Source organism: Rousettus aegyptiacus, unplaced genomic scaffold (genome assembly GCF_014176215.1).
Source record: "Rousettus aegyptiacus isolate mRouAeg1 unplaced genomic scaffold, mRouAeg1.p scaffold_m13_p_9, whole genome shotgun sequence".
Taxonomy (NCBI): Eukaryota; Metazoa; Chordata; class Mammalia; order Chiroptera; family Pteropodidae; genus Rousettus; species Rousettus aegyptiacus.
The window spans coordinates 58,687,081-58,694,543 of record NW_023416312.1 but is presented as its reverse complement, the minus strand read 5'-3'; positions in this window follow the sequence as shown (position 1 = coordinate 58,694,543).

Genomic DNA, 7,463 nt, shown 5'->3' with positions numbered 1-7,463 from the left:
AATGCAACACTACAGAAAGTCATTAACATAGAAGAGAAGAGAGCAAGAGAATAAAGGAACAGAAAAGTATAAAAATAATCAGAAAATTAATAAAATGGTAATAACTACATACCTATCAATAATTACTTTAACTGTAAATGGATTAAATGCTCCAATCAAAAGATGAATGGATAAAGAAGTTGTGGTTTATATATGTAATGGCATATTACTCGGCCATAAAAGAAAGAATTCTTACCATTTGTGACAACCTAAAGGGTGTTATGCTAAGTGAAATAAGTCAGAAAGAGAAAGATGAGTACCATATGTTTTCTCTTATATGTGGAATCTAAAGAACAAATAAATGAACAAACAGAACAAAAACAAATTCTTAGGTATAGAGAATAAACTGGTGATTTCTCTGCTTCTCTTGTTTACTACCCTCTGTCTGCCTCATTAACTCTCCAATTCGGTATTCCCTATTGAATTGGCTTGCTTGCCAATGAAACTTTTCTCCTGCCAACCTCAGCTCCAAGTACCCACACCTGCTAGTCAAGCTCCTTTGTCTTCCAGCCAGGAGCGTGAGATTGAATAGCCATAGCCAGGCCAGAAAACTAGAATGTCCCTGGGACTGGCATGGAAGAATCATGCCATTGATTCTTCTAGGGGGCCAAGTCAGGAATTCAGTGCCAGTGCAGAAAAGCCAGAAGTTATTTAATTGATAATGAAGTTGAAGCTGGGGTTTGAAAGATGGGGAGGCACATAACGGCAAATCTAAAGTCTACAGGTATAAGCTGTCCTAGAAACCAATAGGGTGTTGGATACTAAGGCACAGAAGGAATACAAATGCTTGGCACTAAGTGAATACTTCTGAATGGGGCTTGGGCTTTTATTGCATAACATTGAGGCCTGCTCCTGCTTGGGCTTTCCTTGTAATACTTGGCAGTATCAGGCAATGACTTAAGCAAAGTGCTATGGGAGGGAGCACTGAGGAAAGATTCAATTCTGACTGAGGAACTGAAGTCTGCAGAGGATGTGATATTTGAACTCAGCCTTGAAGGATAAGTAGGGCTACTATTGGTGGTGGCTGGGAGTGCATTTTAGCAGAAGGAACATTACAAGTAAAGACACAGAGGTATCAGGGTCCATGACATATATGTTTACTGAACAGCAAGCAGTTACAGTGTTTCTGGAATACAGTGTGCATTAGGGGTGAGGCTCAGTGAGAAATGAGGTTAGAAAGATAGACTTGGAGGTGGGGGTACCGTGGAGGGCTTTACAAATGTTAGCAAAGAGTCCTGAATTTGAACCTGTAGGCAATGGGGAACCATCAAAGGCTTTTTTAAAAATTATGGAAAAATTGACTTTCTGGGGTAATGTATAGTTCAATGATTTTTAACACATTTATAGATTTGTGTAACCACCACTACAATCCCAATATGAATTTTTTTGTACTACCTCTTTATAGTCACACCTTCCACGCACCCCAAACCGCTGGTAACCACAGATCTCTTTTTTTGTCCCTGTAGTTTTGTTTTTTTTGAGACTGTCATACAAATGAATCATACAGTATTATTACCTCTTACATTGAAGATTTCTGGGCAGAGGAATGACATAGGTCTATTTCAGGAAAATCACTTTGGTGTTTGTGTGAAGAAAGGATTCGATGAGAGTAAAACTAGAAGCCAAGACACCAGCTGCAAGTGTTCAAACCAGAGATGACCATTTCTTTGGCACATATGGTAGACATTCATTAAAAGGCTGATTGTAGTTAATGAAACAGCTGTGGGAAGAAGATGAAATTCAACTAAGTAATGTTTATATAATGTTTTGATATACTTTAGCATGATTACTTAAAGGATATAATAATACACACAGGCAAAAGAATGACTAACTGAAAGCCAGGCCAGAAGAGAACACTACAGAATAGTCCAAATTTCATTTTTTTAAAAGAAACGTGTGTGTGTGTGTGTGTGTGTGTGTGTGCGCGCACACACACACACACATATATGTATGTATATATATACATATATATTCATGGAAAAAATGTAAGCTGTATAAATACACATCAAGATTTCATTTTTTAATGCTGCATGGTGGGCCTAGAGGTGACAATTTTCTTCTTTATAATATTCTACATTTCCCAAAGCTCTGTCTTCTCTCCCCCTTCTCCCCCTCTCCTGCCCTGATGCCTTGAAAATAGGTAGAACATTTCCTATATATGGACCACACTTTTTGTTTCTTTGCATGCTTCATAATTCTTTTTGGTTGAAAAATGGATATTTTTAATATTATAAATTGAAATTCTAGAACTCAGATTCCTCCTTCTCCTCAGGATTTGTTGTTACTGCTTGTGAATTGTTGTTTTTTGTTTATTTGGTGACTTTTAAAGTCACTTGAAATTATTCTGTTTTTTGTATAACTATGCCACCAACATGATATACAGTGAGGTTCATTTTTTTCTTTTTATTTTCATAATTTTATTTTAAATTATGCTTCCAAAGTCGAAACTAGATAGCAAGGTACATTTACAGAAGTATAGCTTCTCTTCCTATCACTGCACTCTGTTCTCTCCTTTCTCCAGGTTTTTGTTTTGTTTTGTTTTGTTTTGTTTAGATTTTTGGTTTATATTTTTGATATTTCTTTTTGGAAAATACAAGCAAATGTGTGTGTATGTGTGTATTTCTCCCCTTTTCGTACATAAAAAGTAACATCCTATAAAAACTATATCTACCTTGCTTTTTATCAATTATATCCTGCGGGTCATTATTTCAGTATGTGATTATCTTCATCCCATTTTATAATTGTATACTATTCCATTATGTGGATATACTGGGTTTCTTTCATTCTTTTGATATTACAAATAATGTCACAGTGAATAACATTAGGCATATGTCATTTTGCATTTTTTTTCCAGTATGTCTTTGGAATACATTCTGGAAAGTGAGATTGCTTTATGTATGCATATGTGATTTTACAAGATAGCAAAAAATTTCCCTCCATAGGGGCTATCCTATTTTTTATTCCCACCAGAAATGTATGAGAATTCAGGCCTCTTTACATTTCTCCATAGAACTAGTGCAGATCAAATTGCTGACTCTCGCCTTCATGGCATGGGAGAAACTTTGCTCCCTCACCACCGATCCCCCAGATATATACCAGAACTTGCATCCTATTATTTTTCCTTTTACATGCCCTGTGCTAAAAACAAATGGGTTGCCTGGCAGTAATGAAGAATGACATATTATGGCAAGCCTTAGCTTGTCATGTGCCACTTCTCAAGCTGCTTGGGGCTGAGGAAGGTTTCTGAAACATGTTAAACAGCCCTGACAGCCTTATTACAAATGAGTCCACATGGTCTGCTACCTATGCCAACCATGCGATCTTGCCTTATGCCCCTGTGACCAGAAGGCATGGCCCAGTACACACAAGGCAGAAAGGGATATTAGACATGCATATTTATACTAATGTAATGTAATTGTAATTGTTTTCTGTTCATTATTATCAACTTTGAAATAAACCCATTGAAGGCTCCCCAAAGACAAACGCATAATTATTGTTGTTGTTTTCCCCCAGTTTTATTGAGAAATAATTGAAATAACATCACTGTACAAGTTTAAGGTGTACAGCATAATGGTTTGATTTACATATATTGTAAAATGATTACCACAATGGGTCCAGTTAGTTGTTTTCGTTGATACTTCTTTCATCTGTGGCATTTGTCTTCACTTCCATTCACTGCTTCTCCAAGCGTCTCCTTGGAGCTCCTCACATCTTGTGGTACGTCATCAGGCTTAGCAATTGAAATGGTGACTTTTCATAAGTGTGAATAAAATGTTTTCTAAAATATCAGAGGCTCAGGCTCCCCCAATCACCTCTGGCAACACTATGAAAGAAGAAATGTTCATTACCAATGATCTCAGATTTTCTTCCCTAGATCTCCCTCATTCTTGTGCTCCTAGACCTTCTTCAAGGTGCCTTCTCTCTGACCTCAAATACTCAGAGCCCTGGTGGTTTCTGTATCCATCAATAGCTTCTTGGGAAGATATGTCACCAGGTTCCTCTCCCAGAGAGTTTTGTCCTCTGATTGTGAAAAGAAAGGCTCTGTCTTTGGCTAAAAAGGATTTCAGGTATCAGGGAGGGTCGCAATGGCAGGATGAAGGGAGGGTGCAAACTTAAGAATGAGACCTTTTCCTGAAATCATGCCATACATGCATCATCTATTCAGCCTCTTCCGGGCCTGTGACTTAGCAAGCTGAGAGAGGAGCTGTAAATACTTTCTGATATACTGGCAAACTTTCACAATATCATAAGTTATTTCTATCCATCATACATGCAGGGTGCCCACAGTTCATTAAAGCTTTTCCCCAGAGCTGACTTGATGATTTCAGCGGTGACCTACAATGTGTAATCCAAAGGGTTCTAGGAAGGCTCCAGAACACAAAAGATGTTTTCCCCTAGACTTTTACTATTCTGGAAAGTTTCACTCATGTGAAAATATGTAGTTTAAACTATAAAAGCAATTCATGGTTCTATATAAAATGGCAGATTGTACACAAATTTGTTTTTGCTCCTTCACCAAGCCTCATTTTAATGACAGTAAAAGAAAACAGATTTGAAAAATAATAACAAAACTAAAAGGATTAGTACCCAAAATGTGTGTACAATATGTAAAAATGATAGTGGTGGGATTTTTTAAAAAGGCATAACTTACAAAGAAAGAAAATAGAATTAATAGTATTTTGAAAACTGGAAAGCAAATGGTGAAGTGATTAATTCACTCAGCAGATCTGAAGAAGCTGAAACATAACAATAGTGAGAAAATTAAGGGAATGAACATTTTAATATATTAATTCAAGAAATTTTCCTCAAACTGAAGGTCGTGAGCCTCCAGGTTGAAAGAACCTATGACAAATGAGAATGGACCCACACTAAGACATATCTTCATAAAATTTCTCAATGTTAGGTTAAGAAGATTGCACAAGCTTCTAGAGATAAAAACAGGTCACATATAATGGATCAGGAATTAGAATGGCTTCGGATTCCTCAATATAAACATTGGAAACTAAGAGATGATGGAGAAATGCCTTCAAAATTCTGAAGGATAATAATTTTCGACCTAGTGTTCTGTATTCAGTCATGCTGTCAATCAAGTGTGAGAGCAGAATAAAGATATTTTCAGACAAACAAGGTCTCAAAAATTTACCCTTCATGCACCTCCTGGTTAAAACAAGAGTTTTAAACCAAGAAGGAGGAAAGACTTAGGTTAGTGGGGAAAGGATCCAGCATAAGAAAGAGGTAAAAGGGAATCTTCAGAATAATAAAGTAGGTCCCAGGATGACAGTTGCACATCAGGAAAAAATAGAAGACAACCGACTCATACAGGCCAGAAGGCTTTAAGAGAGAAAACGTCAAAATACCTGATATACCTGAACACATGGAGAGGAGGTGGAGGTAACTGATAGTTTAAAGTTGAATTTCTGCTAAGCTTTGAGAAAAAACTAAAGAAAAATTATAATAATTAGCTAAAGGAGAAACAAAAAGTTGTGTCAATAAGGAAAAGTATTTATATTTCATGGATGTATTGCAAATAATGTCTACTTAGCCACCACACTATAAACACTAAACAGTGATCTAACCAAAATCACAATATGCCTATATAGGAATAATGTAGGGATAGGAAGGGTCCTTGAGTGAGGTGGGGAGCAGGGTGTGTGTAGGTATGTCAATAGACAATACCCCAAACTAAAAAGTTAAAAAATAACAATTAGATAATGTTAGAGAACCAAGATAAGTACTAAAAGAATCAGCTAAAAGAGTCAAAAGCTCTTCTCTCTGGGGAATGGGAAATTATGGGGAAGGGGAAAAGCACTATTTTTCACAACAAAACTTGTAGAACTATTTAACTCTGTAGACTATGATGAAGTATAACTTTGATAAAAAATAAAAATAAATAAAAATATAAAAGACATACATGCCCAATTAAAAACTTAGAAAATTTAGAAAAGCAAAATATTTTTAAATCACACGAACTCACTACTTATCACTAGCCACATTTAATATTTTGCTGTATTCCCTTTCAGGCTTTTTATATGCCAAATGTTACATAGTTGTGATTATCCTGATATCCTGGCTTGCAAATGGCTGAGTAATACTGCATTGTATGTATGTGTGTGTGTATATGTACATATGTATACATACACCACCTCTAATTCATTAATGGACACCCAGGTGGCCTCCATAGGTTAGTTATTATAAATAATGTTGTAATTAACATATGGATTCACATGTCCCTTCAAAGTAGTGTTTTGGGTTTCTTCAAATAAATATATCTTTTTTCATCCCTTTACTTTCAGTCTGTGTGTGTCTTTTTTTCTGAAGTGAGTCTCTTGTAGGCAGTATATATAAGGGTCTTATACATTCAGCCCCTATCTTTTGATTGGAGCATTTAACCCATTTTCACTGAAAGTAATTGTTGCTAGATATGTAGTTAGTGCCATTTTATTATTGATTTTTTAAAATCTTTTTATTTCTTTTTCTTCTTCTTAAAGTAGTCCCTCTAACATTTCCTATAATACTGACTTGGTGGTGAGGAACCCCTTTAACTTTTTCTTATCTGGGAAGCAATTTAACTGTCCTTAGATTCTGAATGATAGCTGTGCTGGGTAGAGTAATCTTGGTTGTAGATCTTTACTTTTGATCACTTTGAATATTTCATGACAATCCCTTCAGGCTTGCAAAGTTCTTGTTCAGAAATCAGCTGACAGGCATATGGGAGCTCCCTTGAGGTAACTGCTTTTCTCTTGCTGCTTTTAAGATTCTCTCTTTGTCTTTAACCTTTGGCATCTTAAGTGTTATATGTTTTGGTTTGGGCCTTTCTGGGTTCATCTTGTTTGAGACTCTCTGCACTTCCTAGGCTTATAATGTCTATTTCCTTTACCAGGTTAGGGAAGTTTTCAGTCATTATTTCTTGAAATAGGTTTTCAGTTTCTTTCTCTCTCTTTTCTCCTTCTGGTATCCCTATGATGCAAATGTTGGTATACTTGATGCTGCCCCAATGGCCCCTTAAACTATCCTAATTTGGGGGGGGGAATTTTTTTTTATTGCTGTTCTGATCTTCTAAATTGCTGATTTGATCCTCTGCTTCATATCGACTTTTGATTCCTCCTAAGATATTCTTTATTTCTGTTACTGTATTTTTCATTTCTGACTGTTTCTTTTTTATGTTTCCTAACTCTTTGTTAAAGTTCCCACTGAGTTCCTCTATTTTTCCCTTAAGTTTTTGAGCATCCTTATAACAAATGTTTTGAAGCTGCGTCTGGTAGCTTGCTTGTCTCCATTTTGTTTAGTTCTTTTTCTGGAGCTTTATTCTGTTCTTTCATTTGGGACATGTTTCTTTGTCTTTCCATTTTTGCTGCCTACTTATGTTTGTTTCTACGTATTAGGTAGGGCTGCTATGTCTCCTTGTCTTAGTAGAGTGGCCTTGT